Below are 21,382 nucleotides of genomic sequence, written 5' to 3'. Positions count from 1 at the left end.
AAATCAGTACAGCGAAATCCCTTCTCCTCCATTCTCCTCCTGGGATTTTGGGCATGAATACACATGGTCTGGCATGAGTGTCAAGCTGCCAGGACTGGGACTCGAACTGTGGTTGGCCACATGGGAGTCCAGCACCTTAACCACTATGTTACCCAGTGGCCTTAAGATTGTCATTTTTATGGTGAAGCTTATGTGCCACACATTTTTCTCTTTTGATTGTATAGCTCAAGATAAATTTATTTTTCTTGAAACAAATTATATTACAGGATGTATTTTGAATTCTTTTTAAAATTTTTCCTTATTTATCTTTTATTTATTATTTTATTTTTAAAAATTTGACCAGAGAGGACAGAGAGAGAGAGAGAGAGAGAGAGAGAGAGAGAGAAAGCAAGTCACCAGGTCCAGGACTTGAACTGCTGTCCACCATGTGGGAGTCCAGCACCCTTAACTACCATGCCACCTGCTCAACCCAAATTTTGAACTATTAATTTTTTAGTTTATTTATTTGTTCCATGAGAGAGAAGAAAGAGACAGAGATATAGCACTGCAGGCAAAGTCTTGACACTATGATCATCCCAGCCCAAGCCAGCCCACATTATGGGCTCGGCTCACACCTGCCCACAGTAGCCAGTGAAACATTCAGAGGCAGACCACAACCTTTCCACGTGGATCTGCCTCACAGAGCATCACATTTCACTGCTGCGCCATCCCCAGACCCCATTGGAATTATTTTCTAATTGCCCTAATGATTTTGGGGGGAATAATTGCAATGCCTGGGTTCATTCTTTCTCTCTCCTTTATGTTGTATATTACCATTTTCATCTACCTGCTTCTTCTGCGACCTGGAGGAGCCTCTCAAGTTTGTCTTCCAACCAGTTATTTTCACTATTACTTTGTATTTTAGTTTGTTTTATTTTTAAATTTTCTTTCATCCTGTTACCTCGACCACACCTACATTTTCTTATCTGTGGTTGTTGCATCTATGCCTGCTTTTAAAATGGCCACTGTTCCTGGGTGGGCCCAGGTCTTTATTTCTTGGGTCAAGGATGTCAATTTTCCAAATTTTTCATTTGGTTTAGTAAATGTTGATATTCCTCTGAATCTTCAGGACACTGAATTTTTTTTTTCTTATTCTGCAATAATTTACATGATCATTTATGTGTGTGTGTTTTAATCTCATTCTTGGCTTCATAGAGATCTTTACAGAACATCATCCTGGCAAACAACTGGAGTTGATGATCTGCTCTGTTTGTTTGCTTGATGTGAACTGTTTCACCATGTGGGGGATGGCCATGAGTCATATGAAACATCACTTCTTTATGTCTGTAGCTCCAAACCCCAGAACCAATGTCTAAAAGTGTTGTCCAATTCCTGCCTGATGTACAGGCATAGAAATATCTTTTTATTCCTAATCTTTTTACTTTGGTATGAAATTAAAGACATACTTTTTTTAAAAATTATTTATTCAATTGAATTTATTAGTATTATCTTAATTTTCTGTAGAGCACATATGCTCAATAGAGAAGAGAGAGAGAGAGAGAGAGAAAATGGGAGAGAGAAAGAAAGTGAGAATGTAAGACACCAGGTCCAGGACTCAAACTGCAGACTGCCATGTTGGTTAGAGTCCATTGCTCTAACTACCACACCACCTGCTGGCTCCTAAAGACATATTAAAACGAATGAACAAACAAAAATACATTCCCATCTTTTCAATTATCTCCACTTTCTTTTTTTTTTATTTTTGGAGAGGTTTTTGCTATAGGGCACATTCACTCGCCAGACAGACAAAGAGAGACAGAGAACGAGAAATCACCACCCAGGGGGATGGCCACGCCGCAATCCCTTCTCCTCCGATCTCCTCTCGGGATCTTGGGCATGCACGCACACGCACCCGGTGTGAGTTTTAAGCCACCAGGTCCGGGACGCGAACCGTGGTCAACTATGTGGGAGTCCAGCGACATAGCCGTTATGCTAACTGCTGGTCCCCTCCACTTTCTTCTGGTATCTTCTCCATTTACTGAATTTTCTTGTGGAGTCTACTTTCAAGGTTGCAAGGTGACAGTACCAATATCTTTCCTTCATTCCTATCTCCCCCAAACTCCAAACTTAACCTCCACTATTCCACCGCACCAGATTTTTTTTTTTTTAAATGAATGCTTCTGCAATTTTAAGTTCCTAATTGGATGTAGAAAGAAATAGAAATTTTGAGGGCTGGGAGGTGGCACAGTTGTTGGGGCACTGGATTCCCATATAACTGACTGCTTCAGGTCCCAGCCAGAATTGACAGTTTGCTTTCTCTCTCTCTCTCTCTGTCTAATGGATACATGTACCCTATAGCAAATTAAAAGTGATATTAATAATAATTACAATAAATATTTTAAAAATGGAAACCTTAAATGATGAGAGTAATATCACATTTATGAGATAGCATCCAAGAAATCACTAGTAGGTAATCTACTTTTCCAGTTGTTCACTCTATTTCTTTATTCAACAAATATTGGTTAAGCTCTACTATATGCCAGGACTGAGGTAGGTGGTACAAATACTGTCGGAAGAAAAAAAAAGAAAACAAAGAAAATTATGATATTTGTGTTCACAGACCTCACATGGCAGTGGCAGAGATAAGTATGAGTAAGCATGATCCATCTCTCTCTCTCTCTCTCTCTCTCTTATTGTCAACTACGATTGTGGTAAATATGATGAAGGGGAAGTATCAGGTACCCTGAGAGGATTGAGCAGAAGATAGATTAGTGGTTCTGCAAATGATTCTCTGGGCAAATGACCTTTACACTCAGCACTAAGGAATGAAAAGGGGTTAACCACGTGATGAGTACAGCCGCGGTTGTTGGGTTGAGCAGGGGTGGCAAGCAGGCAGAGGGAACACAGCTTGCTAAATGTCCTGGGGTAGGGTAGAACTTGGCACAGCTCTCACGTCTCTGGAACATGAACCACTCAGTGAAGAAGACACAAAGCATAATTTATCCTACAAGTGACCTTGATCCACATAGACCACCATCCTTTTTCACTGTTGTTTTAGTTCCATTTCAGTAGGTAGAAGATAATTTCTCCTTTCTAATGTTACCATGAATTTTCAACCTTTAAAAGCATATCTGTAAGTACTGTTTGGTGGTTGGCTGAATTGGAGGCAGGGTTTGCTAACTGGCTGCCAGTTTGAAGAAGAATCTCTCAAGTGGTCAAGCATTCCCAAAGCAGCAGCATAGTGGCTGAACAGACCACAGCTACGACTACTGCAGTTGTTAGTTGGCTCCCACTCTGCCTGAGATTTGGCCAGGAAAAAGTCTATGACCTTGGATAGACTCAGACATTACTACTCATGCAAAGTGAAGCAAGATCAACATGGCGGTGTTAGCTTCCGATGTCTCTATCCCACATTATGACACTAAACCAGAAGAGTCAGATGACGGATGACACTCGTGAAGGGTACTCTAACGCTGAAGCCTCTAAACACAGGCTTGCAGGTTTGTTTGTTTGTTTGCTTGATTTTTTTTCCCATAAGGCCTATCTGCCCTCCAGAGACAGATAGTGAGAGAGAAAGTGAGAAACCACCCCTCAAGGAGATGGCCATGCTACAAATCTCTTCTCCTTCATTCTCCCCTTGGAATTTTGAACATGCATGTACATGCACTTAGTATGATTTTTATTTAAGCCGCCAGGTCTGAGATTCGAATTGTGGTCAGCCATGTGGCAGTCTAGTGTCTTAACCACCACATCACCTGCTGGACCTGCCATGTAGTTTTATAAACTTATCCTGAAGCCTGCAGATGTACACTAAGGGAAGAGGTGAGGTAGAAAATCCTGTGCTCGACTACAGTTAGGGAGGTAGATGAGAATCAGCTTTGTGCTGGTCTCCCATGAAACTGGATGGGACACTGTGACACAGGAACTCCTAATAAGGCTTATCTGCCTTACTCCAAAAGTAGTAGCAGGATTCTCCCTCCATTAATGCCTTGGTCAGACTGTGGTCAATTAGGTTGTATGTGGAAGCATGCAAGATTTCTAGGGTACCATGGTGGAGCAATTTCCTAGAGAACCACAATATATACTTTAATGTTGTTCTAAAATACGTGTTCCTTTTGTCCTTTATAATAATCAAAAGTCCACAGAAATAAATTATAGGAAAACTCCTTTGAGATTCCTTAGGGCTTTTTGTTTTTAAAATAATTATTATTTTTTTCACATGAGTTTTGCCAGAGAAAGACATAGAGAAATAAGAAAGGATGCCACCAGGTCCGGGACTTGAACCTCAGTTGGAATTCCAGTGTCTTAACCACCACATTACCTGCTGGCCTCAATTCTCTAAGACTTTCAACAATCATTTATTCAATACTCATTATGTGTCAAAGAACTCCTTAGTGACTTATAAGAGACTTAAAGAAGTTCATGGAGGGACCAGCAGATAGCATAACATTGTAACATTGTGCTGGAAGCCACATGTCTATATGCCTACATTGCTGGAGGTAACATTGCTGGACTCCCACATAGTTGCCTATGGTTTGAGTCCCAGACCTGGTAGCTTAAAACTCATGCCAGGTGCATGTACATCTGTGCTCAGAATCCCGAGAGGAGAACAAAAAAGGGTTTGCAGCATGGCAATCACCCCTGGGGGGTGATTTCTCTCTTTCTGTCTCTGTGTCTGGCATGTGTGCATGGCCTATAGAAAAAAATCTCTAAAAAAAAAAAAGTTTATGGAAAATAGAATTAAGGTATAAGTTTATTTTGGTGCAAAAAATTGAAATCCATGAGTAGCATTTTTATAATACACATTTTCCATGAATTTTTGAAGACCCTGCATGCATGTGCATGTGTGTGCACTATAACAGAGCTCCCACAAATCAAATACATTTACAGTAATATAGCATGATGAAGAAACCAACAATGCAGACAGACAGACATGGGGCTTCCAGCCCAATGGCTCTGTATGCTACCACCTATGCCTCTGTTGTGGGGCTTGAAATTAAACACCTTTTTATCAAAATTCACCATTTGAGAGCATTACAAAACAGGTTGTGGAATGGGGGAATATTTTTATCATCTATAACTAGACTCATAAATAAAGGATCTCTACCACTGTGGCTCAAATCCTGTTTCTCGAAAATTCATGTTAAAGTCCTAATCCCCAATTTAAGGAGGTAATTAAGGTTAAATGACATCATAACCTGATAGGCCTGGTGTCCTTTGAAGAGTAGGAAGAGACCTCTGAGTCCGCTCTCTTTCTACTTGCACAGAGAAAAGGCCACATGAAGACCCTTAAAGAACCTGTCGGCCTATAAGCTAGGAAGAAAGGCTCACTAGTGTGGGAGGGGGAAGAGTATACGAAGGGAAATTAGGGAGAAAAAGTGAGAGGCAAGACATGTGGGACACAGAACTGGTTCATTACCTATTGATAACATGTACAGCATCCTCAACTGAACTGGAGTGCAGTATATTTCATGTTGGATAAATTCACTTTGAAAGCTAAGTGATGTAGAGCGATTGAATGTATAAAATAAATTTTAAAAAGTAATAATAGCCTCACAAGCAGACTAAGACACCTACCAATCAATAGGAAAAAGTAGCAAGAGATAAAAAGAAAGACTCGAATAAGCACTTCACAAAAGAATATCCAGGGCCAATAAACATGAAGAAGAGTATCGATAATATGAGGAATTGGGTCAGGAAAGCGAAGCCAAAATATATGTTTCAGGTAGAGGCTGTTATTTAGGGGAATTAGGAATGTATACAAAGTTTTAAAGAGCAGCAATCTACAACGCAGAGATACCTGCACCAGTAAAAAAAAATGACTCTCAAGAGCTCATCAAAAGGCTGTCTCCTGTCTACCTATGTGTCTGGCCACCACTTTTCTAGAGAATATGGACTCCCTTTCCCTTCTAGGGACTGCCTGTCAATGTTAGGCTTCCATTCAGAATCAGATAATCAGGTAAGAGTTTGTTTGTTTGTTTTTAAGGAATGCGGTTTCTTTTTTTTTTTGGTTGGGGGAAGAGGTTTTCGCTATAGGGTGTGTGCACTACTCAGAGAGTCAGAGAGAGACAGACAAACAGAAAGCAAGAAATCACCCCCCAGGGAGGTTGGCCATGCCACAATCCCTTCTCCTCCATTCTCCTCTCGGGATGTCGGACACGCATGCACACGCGCCCGGCATGAGTTTAAGCCACCAGGTCCAAGACTTGAACTGGGGTCAACTACATGGGAGTTCAGCAACATAGCCATTACACCACTGCTGTTCCCATTTTTTTTAAAGAGGTTTTTTGCTATAGAGCACATGTGCTCGCCAGAAATACAGAGAGAGACAGAGACAGAAAGTGAGAAATCAGCCCCCCAGGGGGATGGCCGCACCACAATCCCTTCTCCTCCATTCTCGTCTCAGGATTTTGGGTACACATGCCCACGAGTCTGAGCTCAGCATGTTTTAAAACCACTGGGTCCAGAACTCGAACCGTGACTGACTACATGGGAGTTCAGCGACATAACTATTATACCATCTGCTGGTCCCTAAGGAATGTAATTTCTAGCTTGACCTCTGTGATGCAGAAAATTCCTCTTTTTAGTGATGCCAATTGGACAACAGTTAATTAATAACAGTGTTTGACTTTATTGGTAATCAGGAAAACTGAAAAACTGAAAGCAAATCTGTGTATAGGTTTACTACTTATCCATCAGATGGCTACAAACAAGAAGAGTAGCAATACAAAGTACTGACAGGAATGTGGAGTGATAGTGAATCTCAGACACTGTGAGTGAAAGTGTAAATTAGTATGACCGCACTGGAAAACAATTTGGCATTTTCTATTTTTTTTTTTTTTGAGAGGTTTTTGCTACAGGGCACGTGTGCTCTCCAGAGAGACAGAGACAGACAGAAAGCGAGAAAACACCCCCCAGTGGGGATGGCCATGCTGCAATCCTTTCTCATCCATTCTCCTCTCGGGATCTTGGGCATGCATGCACACGTGCCCAGTGTGAGTTTAAGCCACCTGGTCCGAGACTCGAACCATGTCTACTACATGGGAGTCTAGTGACATAGACATTACGCTAACTGCTGGTCCCAGCATTGTCTATTAAGTTGACTATATGCATATCATTTGATTCATTTCACTCCATGTATATTTGTGTGTATATCTATCTATACTATACACACATATATATCCTATATATATACATAAACACATATATACACATATCCTATATATGTGTGTGTGTGCATATCCAACAAAAATGTGTAAAAACATGTACCAAGGGCTATACCAATGATGTCTACAGCTGCATTATTTGTAATAGGCAGAAAGTGGAAATAATCTGAATGCTCATAAATAGTAGACTGACTGAATTTTTATATTTTCCCTGCCCTCAAATTATATATCATTAAACACAACTAAAATAAATAAGCTCTAACTATAGGCACATGGAAAAATTTCACAAATGTAATATTGCCGGAAAGAAATCAGAAATCAATATGTCCTCATCCTGTAATCTCACTCCCTAATTTTTCAAAGCAGGTAAGCATGAACTATCATGGTAGGAGTCATGATACCAGCTACCTTCAAAGAGAAACAGGGAAGAAAAGTAGAATAAGCAGGATGACAACTTTGGGTTAGTGAAAATCATCTGTGTTCTAGAAAGATTATTCACATTGTAATATTTTAAGAGTTGTACAATTTCTTTTTTTGAAGAATTTTTATTTCTCCTTCTTCTTATTATTTAATTTGACCAAAGAGAGAGAGAGAGACAAAGAGAGAAAGAGAAGAAAAAGCATACTGCCAGGTTTGGGAACTTGGCTGGCCACACGGGAGTGCAGCACCTCAGTCACCACACCACCTGCTGGCCTTGGTATAATTCCACTTTATTGATCATTCTGCACACCATATATTGGGTTGTTGGAAAAGTCATGGTGCATTTTTGCATAGAAAAAGCAGAAAAAATACATCATGATTTTTCCCAAAACCCAATACATCATCATAATACAAAAGCATAGTAAACAAAAAGCAAATATAAAATAAACAAACTATAAAAAGCTGTTAAAGTTAGGGGGAAAAGTATTTCAGCACCAGAAACCTAAGAAAGGGTATAGTTTAGTACCATGTTTCAAAAAGTATGGAAAGGGGGAGCAGCAGTTAGCTTAATGGCTATGCACTGGATTCCCATGTAGTCAACCGTGGTTTGAGTCCCGGACCCGGTGGCTTAAACTCACACTGGGCATGTGTGCGTGCATGCCCAAGATCCCGAGAGGAGAATGGAGGAGAAGGGATTGTGGCGTGGCCATCCCCCTTGGGGGGTGATTTCTCGCTTTCTGTCTCTCTGTCTCTCTCTGTCTTTGTGGCGACTGCACCTGCCCTGTAGCAAAAACCTCTCTTAGAAAAAAATGCATGGAAATGAACAACAAAAACCGTCCCTTTGTGACTCAGTGTGGTTCCTAAACCTCTCTGCACTGTTAATTTCCAAATGTGGTTCTACAAGTCCATTTAAAACAAAAATAGACCATTTTAATTTATTTTGTACACATAAAGAGATGTGAACTAGGATGGTCGCTTGGAAGAGAGTTAATGAAAACACAAATTGTAGATGTCTGTACTTACCATTGCTGCATCTCAGCAGGGCAGAGAAATGTCACCCAGGCTCACTATTCTCTTGGTTTCTATTCTGAATTTGGTGAGAGGAAGAGAATACAGAAAAAAAAAAAATCCAATTAATGACATAATAAGTTTGAATATCCTGAAATAAAGAAGACAAATCTGCTTCTGAAAGATAATTGGCGTTTTTGAAGTAGAAAAACCCCTGAAAAAAAAAAACATATTGGAAGATATAATAGAAAAAAAATTCTTATTCTGAATACATGTCACAGAGCTTTATGAGAAAGAGAAATATCAAGGTGTGTTATGGCTGTTACTGAACTTCAAAGGTGAAAATTCTTTTCAGGCATGAAAGTGGAAAAGGCAAGACACCAACAAAGATGAAAAGTCAGGCTGGCCTCTGACTTTCGTCCCAGCCGTAGTCAGTAACAAGATAACAGATCGTGTTTGCCACCTTATAAAAAAGAATATTTTGCTCATTTATTTCCTTCATCGAGTGGACATTTTGCAAACATGTTAAAAATGTAGGGAATATGGTACCTTTGATCTCTTCCTGAAAACAATCCAAATAACTGAATAATTAAGTCAAGCAATTCAGAAGAATATTGGGGAACCAATGACAAAAACAGAACAGTGAAATACCCGAAAACACAAAAGTGAGCAGCAAATATAATATTTTGGAAGCAAAAGAAAATATTTGTAAATCAATAATTGTTTACCCAGTTATGAGACAAGTTTTTCAAGCTTACAACAATTCAGGAAAACAGATCTTACAGTTTTGGGGAGAAGCAAAAGATATTATTGAAATCAGCGGTAGGCGGAATTCTAAGATGGCGTCCTGAGATTCCGAAGGGCTACTATGCACACACCTGCTTCTAGCTGTTCAATTAAACACCACTTGGGGCCTGCTGTGAAGACATTTGCAGCCGTAATTAAGGTGTCAAATCAATTCACCTAAAACAAAGGAGCTATCTAAATCAGCCTGACTTAATCACGGGAACCTCAGCAGAAGAAAAAACTCTGAGGTCTGTACCATGGAAAGGATTTGGTTCAACATTGATGGTTTGAAAATGGACAGCAAGGAAGGCAAAGAGCCTGAAGTTGCTGCAAGAGGCTCCTGGCTGACACTTTAGCAAGCAAACACTTGGTCCCGAGCATACAAATACAAGGAGAACTCTAACAGGACCAAGAATGGTGTAGTGGTTATGTCGCTGGGCTCCCATGTAGTCAACTGGGGTTCGAATCCTGGACTCGCCAGCTGAAAACTTATGTCAGGCACATGTGTGTGTGCATGTCCCCAAGTGATTTCTCGCTTTCTATCTCCCTGGTGCACACACACTCTATAGCAAAAAATCTTAAAAAAAAATAAAAAAAGAAAAGAAAAGAAAAGAAGGAAAAAGAATTCTATCAACAATTAGAATTGTCTGGAAGTGGAATTTCCCTGCCCAGAGCCTCCAGAGGAGAACTTGACCTGCCCAACATCCTGATTTCAGTCTAGTGATTATCTGATCATAGAACCCAGTCCAGCTGTGCCAATCTTGCTCCTACAGAACTGGGATTTAATAACTAGGTATTGTGCTAAGCCACTAAGTTTGTGCTAAGTGGTTACACAGCAATAGAAAACAAATAAAAGAAGTCTAGCTACACAGAGAACAATTCAGTAATACAAAAGCTATAATAACAGGGTTGATGGGTTAATTTGTATAAACAGAGAAAATATAAATAATCAAGAATGAAACACACAAAATCTAGAGCAATTACTCACTTTTTTTTTTCTTTAAAAGAATACTAAGCACCTATGTGGCAACTATGTTAGGCACTGGCAGTAGCCATAAAACATTGAGCAAAGAGAGAAATCTCTTTGCCCTTGTGGAAACATTCTAATGGGGGGAGGCAGGAAATAAACTAGTAAGTAAACCACAAAATATGTTAGATGGTCATAAGTGCTATGGAGAATAGAAAGCTAGGGAAGGTAAATACAAGGTGAAGTTGGGAGGACATGGGGCCAGTCCCTTTGCCTAGTGGTTAATGGAGGTGAATCCCACATGGCCTACTGCAGTTCAAATCACAGCCCTGGCCACCGTGGGTGGGAGTGCTTTCCTTCCCTTTCTCTGTCTCTCTGGAAAGTACACATACCCTCTGGCAAAAAAATTAAAAGAAAATAAAAGTTTAGAGAGAGAATTGCAACTTAAGAAGGGTGGTTGGGAAAGAATGCCCTGAGAAACTGGCATCTGAGTTTATTTAGTCTGTGTGATGACAAATCTTGAAGCAAAGTGGTTCAAGTCAGAGGAATCCTCAAGTACAAAAGCCATGAGGAAGATAGGCATGGAGGTGTTAGGTATTAGTTAGGATACCAGGAACACAAAGGTTAAAGCAGGGTCCATAGAATTGTTTACTCTGTAATTATCATTCTCCAGACTTTCAAAATAAAACGAGAAAACAAGATAAACAGGGGCAAGTTGGAGTAGACATTGGAGCACATATTTTGAATAAACAAAGGGTCTAAAAAACAGTATAAAAGGGGACCCTGTGAAGAAAGACTACCAGCTTGCCTCCCTTGGCACTGGCCGGTTCAGACTGTGGAATGTGTCTCTGTCTTTTCCTCTCAATAATTCTTGTGCCTAGCTTGTTTCCTTGTTCTTCAATTCTTTGCTGTGATGAGGAAGCAGACTGCTTATTCCTCAACCTAACAGTGGCATGTGCCTGTAACTCAGGCCACTCAGGAGGATTGAGTTCAACATAGTGAGACTCTGCATAAAAAAAGAGAGAAAGTAAAAAGTCATAAAGCAAGAGCATGCCTGCCATATTTGAGAATGCCAGTGTGGCTGGAGTGAAGGAGGAGACAAGACAGAATAAATAGTGGGGCAAGATTGTATTGGGCTTTGTAGGCCATTGTCAAGGCTTTAAAGTGTTTTGCTCAAAGGGTTAATAGAACTGCGTTGTTTTGTAAAAGTATACCATCTGCTGTGTTGAGAATTCTGAGGGGACAAAAGCTGAGTAGGGAGGCCAGGTAGGAGGCCATTGCAAGGACCTGGGGTGGGGTTGGGTATGAGGGTGTGGATAATGTCTTGAACCAGGGTGAGGGCAGGGCTGAGAAGATGGGCAGATTCCCATATTGAGATGGTGGAGCTGGCAGGATTTGTTTATGGTATGGGATGGAAGAGAAAGGGAGGTCTCAAGGATGACATCCATTTTTATGGGCTGAGGAACTGGAAGACTGGAATTGATGGGAACAAAATGGACACAACTTCTGGGGGAGGGGGGAGCAGATTTTAATCTACTGGAGACTTAAATGTCAGGCATGTTGAGATGAAGATGTGGGGAATTCAGATAGTCACAGACTAATACAAATGATAAAAGCCTTCCTAATGTAATTTTTTTTAAAAAGAAAAAAATTATAAAAAAATAAGAAACAGTGTAATAATTTTTAAGCTCTGTGGAAGAGGAGGAGGTGGGTGCTACAAAGAAGTTTTTGCACATTCATTTCCTCATCTTCACATTAGGTAATCAAGTACTACTGCCTGCAACTGAACTATTTAAATAAAATATGACATAACCTACTTAACTGTTTTTATCACCACTTGAAATTTAGTTTAGAAGAATATTTTAGGTCATGGTATCATTTTTGATGAAGAAACAATTACAAAAAATCCAACATTTATTTACTTTCAATGCAGGATTTTGAAAAAAGCTTTACATTGAAAATAAAATAGCGTATTATGATTTTTAAAATAAAAGTTACAAGTACAGTTCCATTTTAATAATATTATTTTGGTCTGTCAATCTAGATAGATATCTATACCTCTGTTTATGTATGAACAGATTTGTTGGATTTAAGGTCACTTTAATTTAATGATTATGTCTAGGTGATAGTTCATTAACTTTTTAAAACATTACTTTTCATGTTGAATGGCTTAGAGTGCTTTCTAAATGGAAATTTTTAATAATCAAATAAATATATGAGTTACTATATTTAAGAGTAACAAAGTACAGGTTATAAAAAGTCTTTTCCATTTGTCTTGGTTCTTTTTTTATAAAATAGTAAGCTAAACTCTGAGAACCTTTGCAAAATCCATCTCTAAGCCAAACTCACTATTAGTCACATCTGTATTTACCAAGTTGATGGTGGTAACCTTACAAACAAATACCCATGTCTAAAGTGATTAACACAAAATTCTGTTTGAGAAAGTGCGAAGTGAATATGATCACATTTGTGGGCCAATAGCTCACTGCATTAAGTAAAGAGACTGGATTTTTCATTCGTAAAATGCCTGACACCAAAAAATACCTGGAGATAAGATATAAAAGCATCAACTGATTTGTCCATTTTGGAATGAGCTGAGTTACTTCAATAGTTTCACTATTTACTATTTACTTTCTTATGATTACCAAATGATTAGTGACTTTGGCTATTCAAATAAGTCATCTACAGCTTTGACATTCAACATGGTAGACACTAGTCACAGGAGGGCATTTAAATTTAAATGAAGTAAAATTTTAAATTTGTTTTGTTTTCACACTGGCTACCTTTCAAGTGCTCAATGGTTAGTAGCTGCTACTTTGAACAGTGCAGATACAGAACATTTCTTTTGTCTCAGAATGTTCTAAGAGACAGCATTGGTCTACAGTAAATTTGTTCCACGAAGAAAAGTTTTTTAAATATTTCTCGAAACCATGTTATCTCTTTTTAAATTTATATATCTAGATCATCTTTTGAAAATTACCAGTTCAAAAAGCAAGATAAATAGTATGCTATAATTTAACAAGTTTAAGAACTTGTAACAATATATAGATATACAACTTGCAAAAGGGAATTAAAGTTAACTCCTGAAAATTATTTCATTGTAGACGGCACTCTGGTCTCAAGGCTATCAAGGACCTGGAATAATCTTCAAATATTAGTCTTCGAATCAACAAACATTGGCCATAGAGTTTTTGTATAGGGTTAGTCTAACAACAAAAAAATGCCAATTCAGATTATACACAAAGCCTTTCTCATTATTTCATATTTTTTCTTGAGGCATTTTAAAAAGCTTCCAAAAATATTTATTGTACATATTGGAAATTTGTTCTCAGATGGCTGACTAAAAATGGCTATTTCTGGACATTTAAATTCTACCTGAATCAACTACCTTTAAGGCACCATGGGGGATGACTTTTTCATAGGACTAACTTTTCCCATCAGCAGCTCAGGATCTGAGCTAATAATGGCAGTCAGCCAGCCAACCTCCTGGATTAGTCTGAAATATCTCTTGTTTACAAGCAAAATGGCAAGGCCCTAGATAACAGAATTTATTTAATTTCCTCTGACTGAGAATAATCAACACCTCTCCCCATTAGCAGGGAAAAGCATTTATATTAATGAGCAAGTCTGTTGACACGCATTTAATAACACTGATTTATATTCATTGCTTTTTAAAAATAATACTATTTGTGGTTTTCAATACCACACACAAATCACAATCACCAGCACTTAAAACGGATTATGGTATGAACTTGGAATGACTGCCTGTGAACATTCCATGAACTGGTGGTAAGTTTGATGTTGCAAGCAGCTGTTTATTATACATTTTGGTTCTGAATGATTCCCTCTCTTCTGTATCATTTCAGGCATTTGGTTCTGAAAAATGATTTAAATGAAAGAAATATATATTTTGTTACAAACACATTCCTCTTTGGAAGCATAAAGAATGAAGACACAATTTAATCTTTATGTTGTATAAGTGAAGTTATGGCCTCCTAAGTTGTATTTCTTGAGTTAAGACTTCTCTTATCTTAATGTTTGTTTACATACTAAAACAAGCCAATTATAATTATAAAGTACAAAATAATACACAATACAATAATATACAATATAATTATAAAGTACAAAAAGTAAAATAAAATTGTTTAAAACATAACCACTGAGTTAAAATATTTGGTCAAATGATTATTGGTCTTATTTTCTAAATTGCAAAGTTGTATATACAAATTTTCCATCTCTGTTAGCGTTTTTGAGTATTTAAGAAATAGTAGCTGGGATAAATATTGTCTTTACATGGTTATCACTTTACTGCTGAGGTAGACGTTTAGCCCAGACAGAAAAATCTAGATGTCTCAAAGGCTAAAATTCCACAGGCTTATTATTCTCACTTTCTGAAACAATCATGGAAATAATGGAATGAAGCCAATGTTGGACAAGGGTGTTTAGGGGTGCACATGGACTGTTTAACCTAATACTGAAGGTTTGATACAATTCCACACTGGCCTCAAACTTTGGAAAGAATGACCTGGTAGAAGGTAGGTCTTCTGTGTATTGTTATTTAGAGCAAGGCATAAAGAAAAAAGAAGAGGAAGACCCAGTGACCTATGAGGGACCTGTCCCTCTGCTGACACCTCAGGTGAAATCCCTAGGCTCTTGACTGTTCTGCATAGCCCAGTCAGTACTGGGGGATCTGTCTCAATTCTCTAGCTGCACTCAGCCCGATGTGTAAAGGGTGTTTTCAAGACAACACATTTGGCTGAGCATATCCTTCTTTCATGGGCCGAGAGAACCATATGCTTGATGATATTGAAATAGTAGTTATTTGTATAAAAAGTACCATGCAAACACAATGGAAAGTAAAATTATAGACTGAAAAATATCTGTAATAAGATATAACAGACCATGAATAATCAGAACATTCTATAGCATCTACCAGGAAAAGTCAGGAACAGTAGGAAACTAGGTAAAATATTTGAACCCGCTATCCACAAAAGCAGAAATACAAATAACCAAAACATGTTAAAGATACTTACCTTAACTAGGAAGAAGAAAAATGGAAATTTAAAGAACCATGAAATATATCTTTTTCTCCTATCAGATTGGGAAAAAAGTTTGATGCTATCCAGAAAAGATTGTGGGAAATTCATTTCCTCTGTTGATTAAGTTGCATAACTTCAGTTCCTCTTTACAACACATCTTGGTAGTATTTCAGTGATCAAATTTAAGAATGTCCTTTTTTTTTTTTTACCCAATTGTATTGCTTTCTCAATATTCATGTCTACTTCTTTTGTATAACAGGATACTAATATTTTTTGGGAGTCTATTCCTTCTTTATTGAATTATGTATCTTTTGGAACTACCAATGAAGGTTCTTAATCCTCCTCAAGAACAAGGGATGGGCATATGTTTTCAACAAGGCTAGTCGTGCTCCTCTCTTACGACTTTTATTCTGAATCAGAATTTCATCTGGGTCCAGGCCAGCAAATGTTATGGTTACATTGCTGGACTCCCATGTAATCTACCATGGTTTGAGTTCAGGACCTGGTGGCTTAATACTCACACCAGGTGGATGTGCATGTGTGTCCAAAATGCTGAGAGGAGAGTGAAGGAGAAGGGATCGAGGCATGGCCATCCATCTGGGAGTGATCTCTTGCTTTCTGTCTCTTGGTATCTCCCTGTCTCTCCAGCAAGTGCGCTTGCCCTATAGCAAAAATCTCTCTAAAAAAATTTCATCAGGGTCTAGAAACATTGAGGTACTAAAGAAATTGTCCATTCCTAGATTTTATTAGTCTGAGATGCCATGCCTGTAAGATACATCATTATGGTATGTACTACTTAGAAAAAGATATCAGTTACACAAATACTGCTTTCTTGCCACTTAAAAATTTCTATGTTTAGCAGAAGAGATCCTTTAAATGTATTTAAGAATGTACTTTTGTTACATATTACTTTTGCATATCTGCACAAATAAGAGAAATAAATAGGTTCAAGCATGTCGGAATCTTTATTTGTGAATCACTTTTGACTCAACAGTCTCAGCATTCTTAATTATCTGGGCCACAAATGGAATAGTTGACAGAGCATATCTTAGTATCGGATATTTTTTCCAAGCCTTTGACAACCATTCAGCACATTTTAGTGCTTGCAGCCACTTCTTCAACAATTTATTTTACTAATATAAAGTGTGTTGCTGCCAGTTTTCTGTCTTTTGCATACATAATAAGTTTTTCAGTAAGTATCTAGTTCACAATATGATTAAGATTCTTGAAATGTAATTTAACCCAACATGTAAGGCACCATCTGTGCTCATCACTTGACTGAAATAAAGACAGTTGTGCCCAAGTGTTCAAGCACTCAGACAAGATCACCTACTTCATGCTGTTGTCCAGCTGCGATGCTGAGACATCCTCCAGTTTCAGAGATGCTAACGTATGAGACAATGTGCAGCTTGGAATTTATTAAATATGATTTTTAAAATTTAAATTTATTTATTTGAATGCATTCACTGTACATCCTTACAGCATATAAAATGAGATTTTCCACCCAGAGTATACTGTATATTGTCTCAATCAAGCACATCAACATGTTATTGTCAGCAAATAATTTTCCATTTCTTGTTTTCTGTATGTTTTTCTTTTTTTAAAATATGATTTTTTCCTTTGTAGGTATTAGTTAAGTAGGTTATGTCATGACCCACTATATGAGGTAGGTACAGGTAGTATGTATATATGTAACAGAATATATACATATATAAAGAATATATATGTATATAAAAATACATATAAGTTTGTGCATAATAAAAATGAGAATCAATCTAAGTATCTTTTAGTGAAAGGGAGATTAAAAAATATATGAGATGGTAAGAAACTAAATTGAAATAAGCTTCAGTGTTCAAAGTTGCTTATAGCAACTTAAGAACTTTCCAGAGTCACTTTCCTTCATTATGCAAATATAAAATAATTGGGTGGCCACTGCCCTGGGGCAAGAATGTAAAACAGGAGTAGTTTCAACAAATGCCTATGGGGGCCCAGGAGGCTGGCTTGTAGGTTAAGAATAGGGAGTGACAACAACCTCAGCTTTCTGCAGAGTGCAGGCTGCCTTCAGAAAAGGAGGCTGTAGGCAAATCCAACTATTCCCTTGGAAATGCATGCCATATTGTTATAGATCTGTCAGACATTCAAGAAAAGCCAGAAGTCCATATTTTACATAGATTAATTAAGAAAAATTAAATAAGAAGTAGTTAAAAAGTTAAACAATACAGACCAAACAAAGCACATATGTAGGACAACATTCACTGCAAGATAAATAAAAGGTAAGGGAGAGCCATTGGGAGGCTCTCTTACCTCAGTCTTCATATTTAGGACACAAAGCTCTCTGAGGAAAAGAAGAGCACCTATCCACTTCCGTAGGAAGGAGATGAAATTTTCAGGTGGCTTCATTAAAAATAGCTAGAACATACCCTTTGCCTTTCTTCTTTGATTCCTCCTCTATTCCACTGTCTGGAATGCTCTGAAACCTTGAAGACAAGGACCCTGCCACAGAAATAACAGACTGATGAACTGGAAAGAATCTCAGTTCTTAAAGGCTTTGTGGAACCAAAATGACCAAATTCTCTTTCAACCGCCAGGGCTTAACAGGAAAAGGAATACATTTCTGTATTGTTCAAATGAATATTATCTGCAGTTGAAGCTAGTCCTATCTTGGGAGACTAAATTGGAAAATACAAATTTTACAAAAAAGAAAAAAAAAGAAACTTGCCAGGCTTTAGCAAAGCTGTTCATTAAATGATCTCCTATTGCACCAAGCGTCTTATATAATGTACCTGCTAAGTTTAATTTACTGGGCTGTAAAACGTCGGAATGAAAAAAAGCATTAGTGGGACCAGCAGTTAGCATAATGGCTATGTCATTGGACTCCCATGTAGTCAACCACAGTTTGAGTCCCGAACCAGGTGGCTTAAACTCATGGTGGGCGTGTGTGCGTGCGTGCCCAAGATCCCCAGAGGAGAATGGAGGAGAAGGGATTGTGGTGTGGCCATCCTCCCTAGGGGGTGACTTCTCACTTTCTGTCTCTCTGTCTCTGTCTTTCTGGCAAGTGCACGCACCCTATAGCAAAAACCTCTTTAAAAAAAAAAAGCATTAGTTACTTTTGGGTTTTTCAGGAAATAGCAAAAACCTCTTTAAAAAAAAAGCATTAGTTACTTTTGGGAATTTCAGGAAGTATAGACAAGAAAGAGACAAACTTTAGTCTGCATAGTTGTACTATAAACAAAAAGGAGAATATACATGTCCTTGTTTAAAAAGTCCTTTCTGGCTATGACCACAAATTAAAAAGAACTGAAGCTTAAATAATCATATAACTCATTTCTGTGAGCTGTAAGAACATTCTTGAATTATTTGACTCATGCAGAGGTTTCAGCCAACAAAAGCAGGGGGATGAAGACAGTGATAGTATGGGCTAATAATAGTAACTGGGGAAAACCATGAAACTATATATTATGTACAGAAAATGTACTTTAGATATAAAGAAAGGAAATAGTAAAAAGAAATGAAAGGATGCAAAAAGACACACCACGAGAACACTAATTAGAGGAAAACTATGGTGACTATATTAGTGTGAGACACAGGAAACTGTGAGACAAGAAATAATACCCATATATTGAGAGTTACTTTATGAAACGAAAAGAATTAAGTCAAGAACAGATAACAATATGAATTGTGTATGCTCCCAACAACAGAGCTTCAAAATACACAAAAACTGAGAGAATCAAAAAGAGAAACAGGCAAATCTGTAATTGTAATGAAATATTTCAACTCTTCTCTCTCAGTATATATTTGAAAAAAGAAAAAAAAAAAAAACATTGCTAAGGATGTAGAAACCCAAAACACTGTCAACAACATACAGAGAAGAGGAAGAGGCATTGTGACCATAGAGGCAGAGATCGAAATGACGTGGCCACAATTTGAAGAATACTGTCAACCAGTAAACACGAGAAAAAGCAAGGGATGGATTCTCCCCTAGTGTATAGAGCAGGGGTCCCTAACAGTGTTGATTCAGGAACAGCACTGGTTGAGGACCTGTTCGGAACAGGGCTGCACAGCAGGAGGTGAGCAGGGCTTGAGCCAGCCAAGTGCCACCCTTCATTACTCATCGCCTGAGCTCCACCTCCCATCAGAGCAGCCGCAGCACTAGATTCTCAGAGAAGCCCCAAACCCTTCTGTGAACTGCTCATTTCAGGGATCCGGGTTGCACACTCCTTATCAGAATATAATGCCTGCTAATCTGAGGTAGAACTCAGGGAGTGTTGCTGGCACTGGAAACAGCTGCAAAAACTACATTTTAGTGAGTCGTGTAATTATTTCATTAGACATTATAATGTAACGATAATAGCAATAACGTGCACAATAAACAGAATGGGCCTGACTCATCCCAGAGCCATCCCACTCAACCCCATCCATTGAATGCAATGTTTTCCAGGAAACCAGTCCTCAGTACCAAAAAGGTTGAGGGCTGCTGCTACAGAGGATGTATGACTCTGACAACATGCCGATTTCAGTTTAATGATATGCATTTAAGACTTCTGGTCTCCAGAATGCGAGGGAATAAACTTCTGTTATTTTAAAGCACCACGCTTGTGGTACTTTGTTATAGTAACTGTAGGAAACTAATACAGCCCTCTAAGGAAATAACATTATTTTTAAGAGTGATGATCCATTTTGCCACCTAAGAAGTTAAACACTGGGATGGAGTTTAGTTCTCTTTCCCACTATACAAGACGGCAGGTGAAAAAGTTGCAAAGCAGGATACTAGGGAGAAGAAACCTGATGCCAAGAAGGCTGATGCCAGTGGCAAGGTGAAAAAGGGTGACCCCAAGGCTAAAAAGCCCAAGAAGGGGAAGCCCCATTGCAGCCGAAACCCTGTCCTAGTCCAGGGCATTGGCAGATACTCCCAATCTGCCATGTATCCCAGGAAGGCCATGTACATGAGGAAATGCTCAGCCACTAAATCCAGGATCGAAAAGAAAAAGAAGGGTCTTGCTACTGTCACAAAACCAGTTGGTGGAGACAAGAATGGTGGTACCCGGGTGGTTAAACTGTGCAAAATGTCTAGGTATTATCCTACTGACGATGTGCCTTGAAAGCCGTTAAGCCAAGGCAAAAAACCCTTCAGTCAGCATGTGAGAAAGCTGCGAGCCAGCGTCACTCCCGGGACCATTCTGATCATCCTCACTGGACGCCACAGAGGCAAGAGGGTGGTTTTCCTGAACAGCTGAGCAGTGGCTTGCTACTCGTGACTGGGCCTCTGGTTCTCAACTAAGTTCCACTGCCTAGAACACACCAGAAATTTGTCATTGACACCGCCACAAAAATTGATACGAGCAAAGTTAAAATCCCAAATCACCTTACAGATGCTTACCTCAAGAAAAAGACTGTGGAAGCCCAGACACCAGGAAGGTGAGATCTTCGACAGAGAAAAGACGTAATATGAGATTTCAGAGCAGTGCTAGGTTGATCAGAAACCTGTGGACTTGCAAATTTTACCAAAAATCAAAGCTGTTCCTCAGATCCAGGGCTACCTGTGATCTGTGCTTGCCCTTACAAATGGAGTTTATCCTCACAAGTTGGTGTTCTAAATTTTTTGCCAAGAACCTAACTAAATAACTGATCATAAAAAAAGTTATACATTGGAAATTATTTAATGAGCTGTTTTATTATATATCACCTACCATTGTTTAGTCCTTGGATGTCTCTAGTTTTGGAAGAAGATAAACAGAAATTTACAATGAAAGTTCAACTAAATTCATATTTAGCACCACATCTGTTATAAAGCTTTTGAATCAACGTTCCAGAGATAATTAGAAATCCAAAGCAAATTTGATAGACATTTCAAATAATTAGTAAGAAAATGTATTTTAATGGCTTTGAATAGCCTGCATTATAAAGTCAACTGTGCTCCCAGATGTCCTTCAGCTCATGAGAAGCAGATGCTTTGCCTTACTCACCTTCTCCTCCTCCCTGATTTTATGGATCTGTTTCTCCAAAGTCAGAATACTCCA

General features: G+C 38.5%; 1 pseudogene; it reads left to right on the top strand.

Annotated features, from left to right (window-relative positions):
* The first annotated feature begins 19,792 nt into the window (after nt 1-19,792).
* Nucleotides 19,793-20,959, top strand: LOC102483650 (60S ribosomal protein L6 pseudogene; annotated as a pseudogene).
* Nucleotides 20,960-21,382: the final 423 nt, after the last annotated feature.

The sequence above is a fragment of the Tupaia chinensis genome, unplaced genomic scaffold (genome assembly GCF_000334495.1).
Source record: "Tupaia chinensis unplaced genomic scaffold, TupChi_1.0 Scaffold144624_1, whole genome shotgun sequence".
Classification (NCBI taxonomy): domain Eukaryota; kingdom Metazoa; phylum Chordata; class Mammalia; order Scandentia; family Tupaiidae; genus Tupaia; species Tupaia belangeri.
Note: the sequence above shows the minus strand (reverse complement) of the source record. Positions and strands in the feature narration are given on the sequence as shown.